We start from the raw sequence: 16,050 nt of genomic DNA, 5'->3' as shown, positions 1-16,050 counted from the left end.
TCAGCTTTGGTCACCCTTTCTCCATAGGGTCACACTGTACCAATCTCTGAGCTCTGCTGTGGCTCTGCTGAGCTCTACCCTGTGCACAGAGATGTCTGTGTGCACACACACCCCCCCTGCTTCCTAAAGTATGTGTGCCCAAAATGGGACACACACTCCAGGAAAGGTCTTGCCCCTGCTAAACAGAGAGGAATAATGGCCTTTATCTCTTACATGTGACATACACGAGAATGGCTCAACAGCTTCTTATCTGCTGGCTTATATTCAGCCCCTGGTCTAACACAGTCCTGTATTCTTTTTTTAATATACTGGACTAATATTGACCATTTTGGACTTTTATTGATTTTGTTTTTCTTTCAAAGGCAAAACATTTTGCACTTGCTTTTATTGAATTTTGCTTTATCAGTTCTAGGCTATTTCTCAAAGTTATTATGATTATTTGAATTCTAACAGTCTTCCAAACACTTGCATCTTTTCCCAGAACATTATCTTACGGAAATTGTATCTGAGTAAGCTCTGTATCACCAGGAAATTTGGCAGCAAGAACATCCAACCAGTCTGGTGCTGGGGCAAACCTGTCAGCCCCAAACGACCTCGTTGGTGTAAAGTGAGTAATTTATAATTTCTCTTCAAGCACGACTTTTTCAGGCAGTTGCACTCTCCCCCTTAGAGTGAGTTCTTCTGGTGAAGGACATTCCTCCTTGCCAGACATTTTAGCTCTGCCTTCCTCCATCCAGTTCTCATGTCTCATCACAGAAAGTGGCCTTGGGGATCTGATATGTGCTGATGTGGGATATCACCGGGTTAAGCAGAGCCCACCTAGACCAGTTCTCTTTGCTTGTCAGAGAGGACATTTCCACAGGGCTGTGGCAAGATTTTTCATAACAGCCAAGGAAAAACTGCTTTGCCTTTCCCCACGGGGCTAAAGAACTACGCTGGATTCATGAGATTTGATTTATTCCTAACAACTCCATGTTGGCAGCTTCTCATAGGTATGGAGCAAATCATTAATTTCTTTACAAGTATATTTACAAGTATCAGAACTGCAGTGTTTGATTTACAGTTGAGAATCCTCCCCTCCCTTGTTTTTTAAATACATAATTTATTTTAATATAAATTACCAGACCTGTCATGCAGGTTACACCCACACAAACAGATGGAAAAATGCAGGGAAAATTCCTGGGCACTGGGACTGAATTCTCCCTATCTTACACTCTGAGATGTTATTTTAACCAGTTAGTACCTTCCCAAGAGCTGGTGCAGTCTGCATGAGCCCATCCTGTTTTGAATGGTAGACATTTAAAAATACAGCTATAGCCAGCTATGCTAGTCAGCCCAGAGCAAGATAATGGCCCCACTGTCGCTTATTTTGTGGATTTTTCCAATTTTGTTTATTTTTGAAATTTTGTCTCACTGATCACTGTAGAAAATAAACACAATTTTCAGAATATCTTCAGATATCTGAAAAAATTAACCAAATAGACAAATAAAGGAATATGATCCACTTTTTACAAAAGAAAGGGACTTTGGCAAAATGGCTGATGCCAAAAACTTTTGTCTGTTTAGAACATCCCCACCAGCAGGTGTCTGACACCACAAAAGAGAAGTCATCACCCTTCAGGACTGCATCTCAGTTGCTGGAGCTGAATCGCTCCCTCTGCTCTCCATCCAGTTTGTCCTTAGCATTTGAGGTTTTTCAGAAGAAATTTTGGATGGGGTAGAGCTTGCCATAGCCATTAATTCCCAGCCAGTCTCTGGAGCTACATTAAGCAAGGTTTCCAATAATATTTCCAATTAATTTTTAGGTAATAGTGGTGCATGGTGTTCTGCAAGAACACTGAAGGTTGGTGGAGGTCCATTCATCAAAACCTGATGGGAACTGTGGCTTCTGTGGTGTACACAGATGTTGTTCTGGTCTAGGGAAACATTGGAGAGAATAGTTAACACAGTAAGACAAAAGATATATCACAGTAAAATATTTCTAGCCATATAATTAAAAAGAGAAGAGGGTAAAAGCATATCTATCCAGCAGAGAGAGTGGAGTAATAACTAAAGATAATCTAATTACAGACTGAAGCAAGAAAGAACATTTTCCCCACAGTTTTCAGTGAGATGGATTACCCTCTATTGTGGAGGGGACTCGGAAGTGAGCAGAGACTATAATGATCTCCAGCAAAGTCCTTCTGGTAGGACAGCCAAGGTGTGACAAGGGCGAGATGTGGTGACAGGTTTGACACGCTGCGGTGGCACCAGAGCAGAGCCAAAGCCATAGTGCTGACTCACTTGTGAATGGTGCTCAGGGTGAGCATACCAAACCACTAAGAGAGAGTTGATGACGAAGGGTTTGTTTTTATTAGAAGACAAATTAGAACAATCAATTTCTAAAATACAGAAAATTGGATGTTCTGGGTGAGAGACTTCAGCATTAAAGTTTTTGTAAGGAAGTTTACCTTCATATGCCCTCCACTTATGAGAGTCCATGAAAACTTCTCAAGATCCTGCTCCAGCAACCTCAGCAATGAGCCAAGGAGTAACTCCAATGGGAGCTGGTCTGGTCAGCCCAGTGCTTTGGCAGGGATTGGCCACATCCAGTGGCAGGCCATGGGCTGCAGGGTGGAGGGGCCAGAGCTCCCCATGTGGGACACAGCTGATCCCAGATGCTCCAATGGTCCCACACAGGCACATCTGAGCCTGTTGCCCAAGGTGTCCAGATGATGCTCGTGCTCATCAGGTTCTGTGGTAGCACATCCTGCAAGGAGCAGGGAGTTGGACTCCAAGATCCTTATGGGGGCTTTTCAACTTGAGATATGCTTTGATTCTGTGACCATAACCCCCATTTCCACCCAGGGCAACCCTCTGGGCATGTTTTCTCTGGCAGAGCAAAGTGTGGGACCATCTGAGAGCTGTTTTCAGCCACAGCAAAATGAGAGCTCTAAAGACAGTGTAGACAAATGCTCTCAGCCCTGGCAGACAGGATAAGAAGAAGAGCAACGGCCACAAAAGGCACCATGGAAACTTCAGGCTGGACAAAATGAAATTTTTTTTCATTTGGAGGGTGATGAAGTCCAGGCATGGGTTTCCACAGAGAGGTTGTGGATTTGCTGTTCCTGGGGATTTTTAAAGGTCAAAGCCATGGCTTATCCCAGCAGGTGCTAGTAAAATACCTGCTTTGAGTGAGTGGTTGGACAAGAGACCTGCAGAAGTCTCTTCTGACCAGCACTTCAATGACTGTGATTATTATAACAGCTGTAAAACAAAAATGTGGTGGACTAGCTTTGAAAAGTAAGAAAAGTAATATAACTCAGGAAGAATATTTGCAGCCACTGCAAAAGAACTCCCATGCTTGAAATAAGGAGTCTGAAGGTTAAATCCTCCTGAGGAACAACAATAAAGATAAAAGTGGTATAAAGAAAGTTGGTGAGATCATAAAGATAGATGACCTGGGGGGGAACACTTCCTTTATTTTCAACGTTCATTTTGCTTTGTTCTGATTTTTAGGAAAAAAAAAAATGTGTTGTGCTGTCTTTTCAAGGGAAGCATAGCCAACAATGCTCCTTGCAGGAAAAGTATAGCTGGGCAACAATTGCTGTGTTCCTGCATTGCTGGAGGGCTGGTGGGACTGGGATCCCTCACAGAGCTGCATAAGTGCTGTGAGGCAGAACCTCTTCCCCACATACTGCCAGCATTTGGGCTTGGACACAGGTGGAGGATCCAAAACTAAGCAGAAGATGAGAGCTGCCATCTCACATACAGGTATGAATCTAACTCATCTCAGGCAAAGTGGTTTCCACACTAGTAGGAATGAGGAGAAGGAGGAATCACAGCCTTCCTGGAGGCAAGTTAACTCCAGCCAGAGGATCTGCATGGTCCTGCTCTGTTGAGGGAAATGGCCAAGTCTGGAAGCCCACAGCCCCTCCAGTACTTCTCTGGGAGGGGCAGAAATGGCCTGTAAGGGACCATGACTGAGACATGATATGGATCCTGTATGTGTGGAATGACTGCAGAGGCTGAAAGCAGGACTCTGAAACCTCTGGAGAGCAGCTGTGGTCACAAGCAAACACTTCTGTCCCTCCAGCTTCTCTGAAAAACTGTGGCCACATCTGACTGAATGAGTTCAGAAAAGGCAGGTTCATTGTGGACTAGGTGAAAGGAAGGGCTTTTTGAAGGACCATGGGAATGGAGGGCCTATTTTATAATGTCCTGTTTCATAAGAAGCCTTGTTTAGTCTGGCAGAAGAGTGGCTGCAAGGGAACATGACTGCTTTCTAAAAATACAACAAGGAGGGAAACACTGGGGGAAACTATTTAAGTGAAAAGCCAATTCTGGTGCAGAAACAGGTGATATAAATTGTCTCAGAAAAAAAAATAGTGCAGATTTGTAGCCAATTGAACTAATTGCTCCAGTGTGTTAAGAATGGGGGGCATCCAAACTACTTTTGTGACAAAATTTGACAGGTTTGGACCTGCTCATGAGGCTGTTTGTAATAGCAGACAGTGGGACTCACTGCCTCAGGAGTTGTTCTGGTGTGTCAGAGGGCAGAGATGCTGTGACCCCCATGCTGTTCTGCCATCAGGGCAGAATTACACTGTTCTTTAAACTGCTTTGACAAACACAGCCTAAATGTTTTCCTTTGCTTTCACAGATTTCTTGTTAATCTCAACACTTGGTCCCGCTGGTGTCCTGGGGCGATACCGTAGTCCAGCCAAAGGGCCAACGCCTTCTTCTACTCTTTATCCTCTGTTTTTTGCAGCATTGTCTGATACTGCCTCTCAAGTAGCATGCTAGTCCCTCGTCTCCTTTATCTCCATCTTCTCCCATCCATCTGATTTGTCCTTATTTTCTTCTGCCCTGTGCTACATCTGCTTGATCTTCTCAATCACCCTGGATCTCTGATTTCAATTCCCAGCTCTTCTTCCACCGTTGTCTCTGCTTGTCTCCCACATCTTCCTGAAGAGGGGCTGATATTTGATACTTCTTACATCCAACTGATAATAGATGGGAATCTGCACCTCACAGATTCCATGTGGAGTGTGTGCCTAACAGGAGCGTCATATGATGCAGAACAGAAATTAAACCAGAGCAGATGTACATTGACATAAAGTGTGATTTGAGGGACTACAACTGCTCATTTCTTTGAATGGACCATCTCCCACTCCAGGAGACTGCAAGGCTTGTTTTGGGGAACAGAGAAGCACCACAGCTGGGTTAAGAAACATTTTGCTTGGGAATTTGCCTGCCTTTTCAGGTGGTAGCCTTCTAGCTGAAAAGAAAGTCCTGCAACCTCAATCCTTTGCTACTTAGCTCCTACTATGTGGCTCCTCCTCTGGTGTGCAGAGACTCTTTAAATTAGATTTGAGCATGCACACGAAAGAACAAAACACACTCTGCTCAAGAAAACGTGTCAGCTGAATGTCCACCAGAAGAGCATGATGATCCCAAATCCCAACGTGGACACTTAAGGCCTGGTCAGCTGGATGCTCTCCAGGCTCTGCTGGCTGGGTCTCTGTTGGCTCTTCTGGGAATACAGATACCCAGCTCAGAGGGAAATGCCTGCACACAGCCCAGTTACATTTAACCAATTGAAATGCACGTGCCAAGAGTCACTGGAGATGCCCCAGGGTATCTCAGATGCATTTATAGGACTGTCAGAAATTGTACAGGACCTACAGTGGACTTGTGACCTTCTGAACCAGGAGCTGTGATTGTCTAGGACATCTTAAATGGCACCGAAGTTTTATGTGCGGGCAAGTGAATAAAGCTGTGTGTGTCTTAATCTGGAGCTGGATTATGGCTGAAAAGCTAAAATAAAAATTTTGATGTGCAGCTGAAGAAACCAAAAAAACTGGTTTTGCAAGCTCCAGAGCTTCAGTGCAGCACTTGCAACTTGATATCGATTATCCACTAAAACCAACACAGACCTAAATCAAAAGGAAACACTCAAATCTCCAAAGAGGAGCAAAAGCAAAGTCTGAGGGAAATGCAGTTGACTGTTAATTGAGTTAAATCACAGGATACAGTGGCTGAACATTTTGATACTGTAAATAAGAAAGCAGTGTTAGAAATGGCCTAAACTGAAATAAAACCAACCTTGAATGAAAGCAAAGTGTTTGCTGGCTCAGAGATTTGAAATTAACTCGGCTGCTGATTCAATGGATCAAAAATTGCATTGATCTAATCCCTCTGACTTTCCACTTATGTCCAAAAAAATGTAACTTAAGTACAGCTCGACTGGAAGATTGCTGTCTGAACAATGCTTTCTTTTTCTTTTAATGGAAAATTTCAGCTCAATTTTTCCAGCAGTCCAAAACATCCTCTGCTTCCCACATTGTGAGATGACAACAATGCTCAGCTGTCTTTGGCCTGAGTTGTGGCGCCAGGCCAGAAAGTATCTCAAGTTGTGAAAAGTCTTAAATCAACACATTTTACCACTAAAGAGTGAGGAAAAACAGTTTCTAAACCATATGAAATATTCATGTCTAGCATCTTGTGAGATACCATCTGGTTAGATCAAACCAAAGCAGAGCTGATAGTGGCAGAGAAATGCACTGGGTAGAAAGTGGGGAGTGTGACTTGAAGATTCATTGTTTCATGCCCTATAAAAGAGCACTACAAAAGCAGCATCACTTCAGGAACAATTAACTTTTCCAACAAAAAAAAAAATCTGAAATAAAACTGTTGATCTTTTGGGCCCATTATTAGAAAAATAATAATGCACTTCAGATAATATCATGCTTCTTGTAAGGGCACTGATAATTCAATTGTAATTTAATATTTGCCTAAAGTGTCTAAGAAAAAAGGCAAACCCCCAAATTACCAAACAAGCACTTCTACAGCCAGCAAGAAGAATAAACAAATAACAAATCCTGCTGCAGACATTGTGATCTTCCAGTATTTTAAATTTATATTCCCAGAAGCAAATATGTCCTTTTATCCCTAAAACCTCTTGTTCATGGGGCATAGCAGTTGGGAGACCTGCTCTTTTCTCCTGCAGGAGCTACTTTTCTGATATAATACCTCGAGACAAATACTTTGCTCTGTTTCTGCTTCCCCTCCCACTTCCAGTCTCTACCAAATGGCAACAGGTTTGCTGTGCCTTATACAATGGGACCTTCACGTGCTATTGCAATGTAAATAGTGGCAGTACAGGTGCAACTGTGAGTAGAATATGGCTTTGATGATTCAGTTACAAGGTCACCCTTGGGTGAAAGGATTGCTGCATAAAACATTGCTGAGCCATCAGTCCGTGCCTGCCTCCTGGTTACATAATGTTATTTCAAATGCACTGAAAGTGTTTAAGGCTTTCCCAAAATTGCCAAGTTTGTGGTGCAGTGGAGCATCAGTGATAAAATGGTCCCACACAGGTGAGTATGAACACAGAGATGCTTACAGTGCTGGGGCTGTCCCCACTCTCTCCCTGTTGTTGTTGGCAATTTACCCCTGACTTTTCTCAAGGTTAATTAAGCTTTGTGCCACTTTGGAGAATAAGGAACTATTGTACCTGGCTCCATGGAGGGGGAAGATAAGAAGGTAGAAATTAAATGGCTGCTTGGAGCATAGAGCTGGAATCAGGACCAGGGTGCTCTCCTTTCCCTCTCTGCATACCTTGTGATAAAACCAAAATGCTACCCCTTTAACAGCAGTGTCACTCACATGGTAGGGGCTCTGCACAGCCTTTGAGAAGCAGGGAAAAGAGCATCAACTGTTCCATCCCACTTAATTTGAAAGCTGCCTATAATAAACATTTGGAAACATGTAAAACAGACAGGTCAAATTGCATAGTTACATAAATATCACTGGATTTCTAGTGTTTAGGAATAAAAGGGTTTTCATCTGTTCAGTTTAAAAGTGCCTAAAACATCCATGCACTGTGTTAAAGTCTAACATTAAGTGCTATTGTTTTTGTACTTTCCAAAAGCTTAGCTAGAGACAATTTGGACACAGGATGACAAAACTTCTTCTTAATAACATAAATATCTGTGCACAAATAATTTGACACGGTGGGCCATTGCAAAATATTTTATATTCAGTAAAATGACAGTTCTTATCTAGTTCTTATCCACAGAAACCCTTGAAGAAACAATCCATTGCCCTTTAAAAGCCCCTCTCCAGTCCCCACTTTCTCATCCATCTTATTTATAGCTCTGTCTTTGTAAAGCGCTCCAGGATCTACGAATGAGAAGTGCTTAAAAACCTCCATGAGAGCCAGGATTTGAAATCAGCAGCACTTATGGATGCTATGCATATGAAGGGAAGGCCTGAGTGCAACAGCCTCAGCATTCAAAATCAACCCCACATCCCTGTCCTCGTCAACAGCTTCGCTTTGAACCAGCCCTCACTCGACATCTGTACAAATGCACCAAAATGCCTCTTAGCCCTTCTCCCACTTATTTTCGACAGGCGTTTCACTGTGTCTGTGAGCAGGGATCCTCCCTCCCTGTTTTCCCTCATTGCACAATTGGCTTTCCATGGGCCTCTTTGGCAGCTCCAGCCCTTTTGGAAAGCAGAGTTCATTCCTCCCCTCCTCTTTCAGCCTTACATTAAGGAGGAGCTCTGTGGCAGGGACTCGGAGCAGCAGAATGTCAATGCCAGAAGTGGCCTTTCTCATGGAAATCAGGTGCAGGAGCCTGGCATTTTCTGTGCAAGAATGAGAGACATTGGTGAGTTGGGTGTTTTTGCCCCCTCCCTTTCTGGAAGATTATATTTGAACTGATGAGCTCTGGCTCTCTCATGCCTTGTGGGTGCCAGATCTTTCCTCAGGACTGATTTCTCCATCTCCTCCCTCACCTACATTGTTGTGCCATCTCCTTTCGTCACATCCAATTAGTCATTATGGGCTTATCTTGGCTTTTTTCAAGATTTCATGGATAAAAATGCCAAGGAAGTGTATTTGGTTTGAATTTACTCATGCTGAGGACTGCATTTATGTCCCCTACAAACACTGATTACACTGCTTGACCCCTGGGGAGAAAAGAAAGGGCTCTCCTGGCTGAACTGGGGAGCAACAGGAGATGTGCAGAAAGGAAACACTGTGGTCATGATGATATATACTTGCTGGCCCATTTATTTATGCCCTTCCTAAAAATTTGTTTTTCAAAGTCTTCTTCCGTATTTGTGGGTTGTTAACATGGACACTGCACTTTTTCAGCATTAAAAATATGAAGGGGCAAGTCCTGGTGTCTTGATATGCAGTTTATCCTGGCTGCCAGGCACATCCAGCCCAGATGGTTGTCTGGTACCTTAGAATAAGGTCACTCCTGGCTGCTCCTGGCTGGCCAAACTCATCTCCTTCACAGCCTTGTAAGCTGGCCACAGTCAGGCTCATGGCTTGGAGGCTGGAATTAAAGGAACCCATGAAAAAGCAAATTCCAGCAGAGCTGGCACCTACCAGAACTGCTGTGCAAAGCCAGCAGATGCACATATGGCCTCCCAGGACAGGCTGGTGTCACCCTCACTGCCCATCACACAAGAGTTGCCTTCCACCCAAACAGTCCTGCTCTGAACAGCAGCCATTTGCAGTGTTTTCACAGAATCACAGAATATTCTGAGTTGGAAGGGACCCACAAGGATCACTAAACCCTGCTCTGAAGTGAATGGCCCGTACAGGTATGGAACCCACAACCACAGCATCACCAGGCAGTAATACAATACTAAATCTGCTTGGGCTGATAAGAAACAAGCTATGTCACAAATTCAGTGATAGTTAAAAATGTCTCTTTAAAATTATTTCCTTATTAAAACTCTGCCTTTAAATGAGCAAGACCCAGATCATGCATGAATTCACACAGCAGATCCTGGTCATGCCATGATAGGATTTAAACTGGTTTTTTAATACTCTGGAAGAAAGGCATTGTGCATTTCAAAGGTAGAAAAACTCTATCCATGTCCTTTTATCCACCTTCAGGAAAGGTTTGATGAACACATCTCAGCTTGTATTTTTGATGAATATAGGACTGTATTTCTGAATGAATATTCTGGTTAAAATCATTTGAAATTTGTCACAGCTCCAAAAATGACAGCAAGTGGCACACATAAAGTATGCAGTGTGTTCTGCATGTCGGGCAGATGAAAGGCAGTGTAATTGCTAATTGATAGCGTATTTAAATATCATGCCTGCCTACTTATCTTGACTTAAAGCCTGAAATATGTAACATGCTGATAATGCACACACCTTTCATGAAACAAAGTAGAAACCCAGAGTCAAACACTGACCTTACACACGTTGCAAGCTGCACATGCTCACAGCTGACAAGTGTTTGAAGCAAAGCATTTACACATAAAACATTTATGCACACATTGTGCACTGAGGCATTGAAATATGCAGCCTTCCATATGTTATACATATTACATATATGATTTCTATGCCAAGTATTTTGAGAAAAGAAAAAGCAATTACCCATATGTTCTCTAAACAATGGGAACGTGCTGTAAGTTGTGGCACTGGAGAGGCAGCTTGATCCCTGGGGAATATTTAAGTGCCATGGGATGTGGAAGAACACTAGAGATGGAAAGGAGCAGGCAAACTGTGATGGCACGAGCTGGGTTTGTGTAAATGTGTGCATAGAAAAGGCAGTGTTTAAATTCACAGAACAGAACCAGATAAAACCAAACAGAACATGCTGAGTTGGAAGGGAACACCAAGGACCACTGAGCCCGACTCCTGGCCCTGCACAGCACAATCCTCAGGAGTCACACCATGTGCCTGAGAGCATGGTCCAAACTCTTCTTGAATTCTCAGGCTTGGTGCTGTGACCACTTTCCTGGAGAGCCTGTTCCAGTGCCCAATCACCCTCTGGGTGAAGAACCTTTTCCTGACATCCAACCTAAACCTGCACTGACACAGCTTCAGGCCATTCCTTGGCTCCTGTTGCTGGTCACCTGAGAGGGGGGATTGATGCTGCTCCTTGTGAGGAAGCTGCACGATGAGGGCTCCTCTCAGCATCCTCCAGGCTGAACAGGGCAAATAACCTCGGCCACATGGCTTCTTCTCCAGACCCTTCACCACCCTCATGGCCTTTCTTTGGAGACTCTCTAATGGCTTCATGGCTTTATATTGTGGCACCCAAGACTGCCCCCAGCACTCGAGGTGCGGCTGCCCCAGTGCAGAGCAGAGTGGGACAATCAGCCTGGCTGTGCCGTCCCCGGTACCCCAGGACACGGCTGTCCCTCCTGGCTGCCAGGGCACTCGTGTTCAACTTGCCATTGACCCCGCATTCCCTCTGTCCCTGCAGAGAGAGGGAAGCACTGACTCCATGAAGGACTGAGGGCTCACACTCCCACATCCTGCACTCCCCGGGCACAGCTGCCCACAGGGACACCAGAGTGTCCCCGGTATTCAAGCCCTGCAGCCCACAGCAGCTCTGCTCCACGGTTTGCTAAAAAAGAAAAAAGAAAAAAAGAAAAAAGAAAAAGAAAGAAAAAATTACCCCCAAGGGCCTTGCTCTGTAACTGCCTCAGAATTCCGCTTGTGCACTAGGCTGCTGTGGGGGGGAAAAAGAATATACATATACATACACATGCGTATATATATATACACACACACAGATATACGCACACACACACATATACATAAACACACAAATATATAACATAAATATATATAACATCCTTTTATATATTTATTATCGGTTCTGTGCCCTGTGGGTGACTCCGGGAGGCGGGGCCAGGCCGGCCCCCGGCGCACGCTCATTGGCCGCGAGGGGCGCGCGGCCCCGCCCCTCCCGCAGGCGGCGCGTGCGCGCGCGCGGGGTTGGAGGGCGGGGCCAGAGGAGGGCGGGGATTGGTTGCCATGGCGGTGACGTCAGAGGGTGCCGGGGACGGGCGGCGGAGACACGGAAAGGTCAAACGGGAGGCGAGGGCAGCGAGCGCGGTGGGGTTGTGGCGGCGGCAGCAGCGGGGCACGGCCGGGCACGGCCGCTCCGGGAAGCGCCGCGGGACCGGACGGCCGGGCGACGCAGCCCCTCGGTCCCTGCCGCCTCCCTGCACAGGTACGGCAGGAGCGGCGCTCCGGGGCCGAGCTTGGGGCGGAGGACAGGCGGCGAGGAGGGTGCCAGGGCTGGGTCGGTGAGCGCCTGTTGGAGGAGCCCGGGGTGTGGGGTCGCGGCCGGCCCCGGCGGTGGGGCAGCTGGGAGCGGGCTCCCTGCGCTGTGCGGGCTCGGACGGGAGCCCCGCACGCTCCCGGTGTTCTCCCCGTGCCGGGTCCTTCCCCCGCCGAGCCCCCGGGGCTGCGACCCCGGCACCGTGACCCCCGTGACCTGCCAACACAAAGTTGGGTTTTTTGGTTTTTGTTGGTTTGGTTTTTTTTTTCCCTGTGGACCTTAGGGAGCGCTGCTCCCCGCCCCGGCCCCCAGCTTTGCATAACTTGTCTTCCAGTTGTCTGTCCCTTCCTCCTGCACTTTGCCCTTGCCCGGTGGTCTGTGGCGTGAGGGAGTGAAACTATTCAAGGACTGGGTTTTGTTTCTCTAGGGAAAGAGCTGGGTCACAAGCGAGGCAGGCTATCTAATAATATATATATATGTACATTCCTTTTTTTCCCCCACAGCAGCCCAGTGTACAAGCAGGATTCTGTGACAGTACAGAACAAGGCCCTTGGGTGTGATTTTTTTTTTTTTTTTTTTTTTTAGCAAACCCTGGAGCAGAGCTGCTATTAGCATGTAGAGTTTGAATGCCACAGGCAGTCTGTTGTCTCTTCCTGCTGAAAGAATAATTTAGAGGAGCAGCAGTGACTCATTAATAGAAAGTATTAGTTGCAGGAAGGCAAAACCAGGTGAAGTTTCTTACTTTACCACAGACTTACTCTGTGACCTTGGATCAGTCTTTCTGCACCAGTCAGTCCTGTGTTTGCTTATGAATTGGGAATAGCAGTGCTTTCCAAAAACGTTCTCTGGATAAACATACTAATGACTGTGAAATGCTTATCTGCTGTAGTAATAAAGGGTAGATAGTGATGCTATTTCTATCACAGAAGCAGAAAGGCTCTAGCCAGGATGTGAACTGTAGAAGCCACACTTTGATGGAAATAAGAGCTTGCTTAAAAAGACATTTAATAACCTGTGATGTTGCATGATTTGCACTGTGGTCATCTTGCATTTCATATTTTGATGTAGTGTGTGCTTTCAAAGACCTGCTATTCCACACTGCAAATACTTTATGGATGGCTTTTTTTTCCACTTCTGTTTGGAACAAATCTGTGTGGTGTCCTCTTCCACTGCTAAGGAAACCCTGTGAATTTCTAATGTAGCAGATTATCCCTGGTAGTTGGCATCTCTGAACTACATGGTGCTTTTGAAAGGGAATAAGGGAGTGCCAATAAGTTCATTATACCTGTAATAAAAAGCAATGTTCATTTTAGGAACAGTATTTTCCCCCTCAGGTTACTGGATGCTCTATGTGGAAAATCAGAATACTTCCAGCATTTCATAGGTAAAAACCTAAATACAAGAGTTCTGAAGCTGAAGGACTTGACTGTCCTGGTTCACACACTGCTCTGAAGTGCAGGTACTGCAATAACAAATGGAAGTAGCCAAGCACAGAGCTGGGAGTTGCTGCTGCAAATCCTGACCTGAGTGAAAAAAGTTTTCTCTCTTTACAGTTTTGCTTAATACTGACTTGTGCAGCTAGATTAGATGGGGTTTTTTCTATTTTTTAAAATATATTGTATAAGGATACACCAGGAAGAAGCAATGCTTGCCTCATACATCAGGCATTTTTATAAAGTAATTTGATATATAGTGTCTCACTTACCTACTCAATTTAATATGAAACTTCCATAATCAGATTAACATTAAGTAGGAAAACTTTTGTGTTGAAGAAGAGGTAAGCACAACCCAGCTGGGTTTGGTTTGGGTTTTGTGTTTTTTCCTTTTTTTTTTTTTTTTTTATGAACCTGAAAGCTGCTCTGGTAGAATGGCAGTTCATTGTTAATTCTTAATATGTAGGTGCCCTGGAAAAATCAAATACCTGGTTTCATAGCTACCCTTAGGCATCTTTAATTTATGCAAGCAGGGCTCACTGAGTAACTACTGTAAGTCTCATTGACCTTAGTAGGTTTGCAGAGGTCATGTTTTAAAACGGGTAAGTTGTGCTTGAACTATTTTCTCAGTAAGTATTAGGAGCAAGTGTTTGTTTACACAATTACATGTTTTTTCCAGTTCTCCATTACATTTTCTGTTTTTCTTTAGATTCTTGCTCATCTTAAAGAAAGCTCTCATTAGGAAGGAACACAGGTTTTTGAAAACAAGTTTCTTTTCAAGATGTGGCTGTAGCAGAGCAGACTGCAAGGTTTTACAAAGCCAGAAAGGCCGGTGTTGGGTTCAGAGAAACTTGGCCAGCACAAGCTGAACGTACACGAGTGACATCAGCATTTTCTGAGCCATTTATGCTGTTCACTTGTGCTGGTTCCCAGCCGTGCCTTGTGTCTTATGTAAGCTCACACTGTACATCCTGTCCTGCTGTTCTCATGCATGATAATTCACTGGCGTTATCTTACGGGAGGGGTTGAGAGCTGCTGCTTGTCTCAGATGTCTGCATGCGAGTTTCCTATGAGCCAGGAGCATAACAGTGTCCTAGGAGACATCAGAGGAATAACTTGGAGTGAGAGACAGTTTGTCCCCTGCTCCTTTTGGTAATAGAGCTGTAACCCCTGTGAAGTCTTGTGGCAGAGGTTTTACTGGACTGAAGCCTTGATCTGTATCATATGTAGATGGGCCACTAATGCAGTTTTGATGGCTGGTGATAAAACAGCCATAAAACCCAAAGGACTTCAGTGTCAACAGAAGCCTCGATAATGCTAAGACTGGAAAATAAAGGCTTTTATTACACTGTCACTGCACACTTCTTGTTACAAGGTCTTTGGGAGGAATTGTGTCTTCAGATACTGATCCTTCAGACTTGTCCTTGCCGTTAACATTTAATCATGTGTAATGAAAGTACTGCCACTTGATGGGTGAAATTGTAACAAACCCTGCATTATAAGCACTAAACCCAAACATTTCTTCTGTTTTTCTTGCTTGCTAAATCTAACTGAAACTTGCTGGCATAAAATCGTGCAGTAAAGCAATGTGCATAATCTAGTTCTAAGTAAACAGAGCACCTTCTTTCAATAGTGTCTAATGTTTCATAGTTCAGTCTCTTTTGTTAGTGCTGTAGCAGTGTGAGGGAGCCAAATTCCTGATTACCTGTCTTGGTGAACGTGGTTGTCCTTGTCTGACTCCGTGGCTTGTTTGGAGCAGCTAGAAAGTTTCTTTATGAGCATTAATCTGGCACAGCCGTCTACAAGACTGTGAAATTTATAGCTCTGTAGGGGAACCACCTACAGAAGGAAGAAGAATTCACCTGGAGGAGAAGTGCACCTGGAGAGGAGTGCTGATGTTCCTTGTGAAAGTCACAGAAATCTCTCCTGTGACTTTCCAGAGGGACTTGCCCCGTGCTGAACAAAACAGTTTCTCATTGTAGTGGAGAAACAAGAGGAATGGAAGACTTGACAAGGGGACTGGTTATCTAAAAAGGAACAGGTGCAGTCCTTAGACACTGAAAAGCTGAACAGATTCCTTTAAGTAAGCTGTTCTTGCAAGTTTAAGGACGTTTACTGGCAGAACATCTAAGAAAAACTTGAAATTATATTTTGAGAAGGAAATAGAGTTATCACTATTACGTTTATTGACCAAAGACAGGGATGCATGAACTTTTCCTAGTGTTTTTGTTATTTATGTAGGATATTGAAATCTGTTTTAAAACTATGTACAGGAGAATAGGCAGCAATGAAGTTGTATTTTAGAGCCTTGTAGCAGCTGTAAGAATAAATATCATTTAAAAAAAGCAAACTCCTCCAAAAAACCCCAAGCTTCAAAAGTACCTTCACATGACACATTCAGGATTCTGTTAATTATATTTTATTGTGTGACAGATACTTATGTAAATATAAAGGTCCACATATATGTTGTGATGAATCAGTAGCTTTTTTAGTAGATGTGGGCAAATAAAATGTGGTCTGGATGCTTAAATCTGCTAAAATATTTATAAGAAGGCTGGCTCTTGGAAAAAGTTTCCCACCGG

General features: G+C 44.3%; 1 protein-coding gene and 1 long non-coding RNA gene across 3 annotated transcripts in view; both read left to right on the top strand.

The window, feature by feature from the left end:
• The first annotated feature begins 514 nt into the window (after positions 1-514).
• LOC139600969 (uncharacterized) lies at positions 515-6,302 on the top strand. The gene is made up of 3 exons (XR_011682738.1): positions 515-607; positions 3,499-3,753; positions 4,643-6,302. It is a non-coding gene; the product is annotated as an uncharacterized lncRNA (long non-coding RNA).
• Positions 6,303-11,853: 5,551 nt separating this feature from the next.
• ZFAT (zinc finger and AT-hook domain containing) overlaps positions 11,854-16,050 on the top strand; it is a 115,857-nt gene continuing 111,660 nt past the window's right edge. The window contains exon 1 of one of the 2 annotated variants that reach the window (XM_071421845.1): positions 11,854-11,984. The gene's annotated coding sequence lies outside the window, so the exon portion shown is untranslated. The remainder of the gene's footprint in view (positions 11,985-16,050) is intronic. The other variant, XM_071421844.1, reaches the window with a different exon arrangement.

Source organism: Agelaius tricolor, unplaced genomic scaffold (genome assembly GCF_023055355.1).
Source record: "Agelaius tricolor isolate 1412-34295 unplaced genomic scaffold, bAgeTri1.0.p SCAF_2, whole genome shotgun sequence".
In the NCBI taxonomy this organism is placed as follows: Eukaryota; Metazoa; Chordata; class Aves; order Passeriformes; family Icteridae; genus Agelaius; species Agelaius tricolor.
The sequence above is the reverse complement of the archived record's forward strand: the minus strand, read 5'-3'. Positions and strand labels throughout refer to the sequence as shown.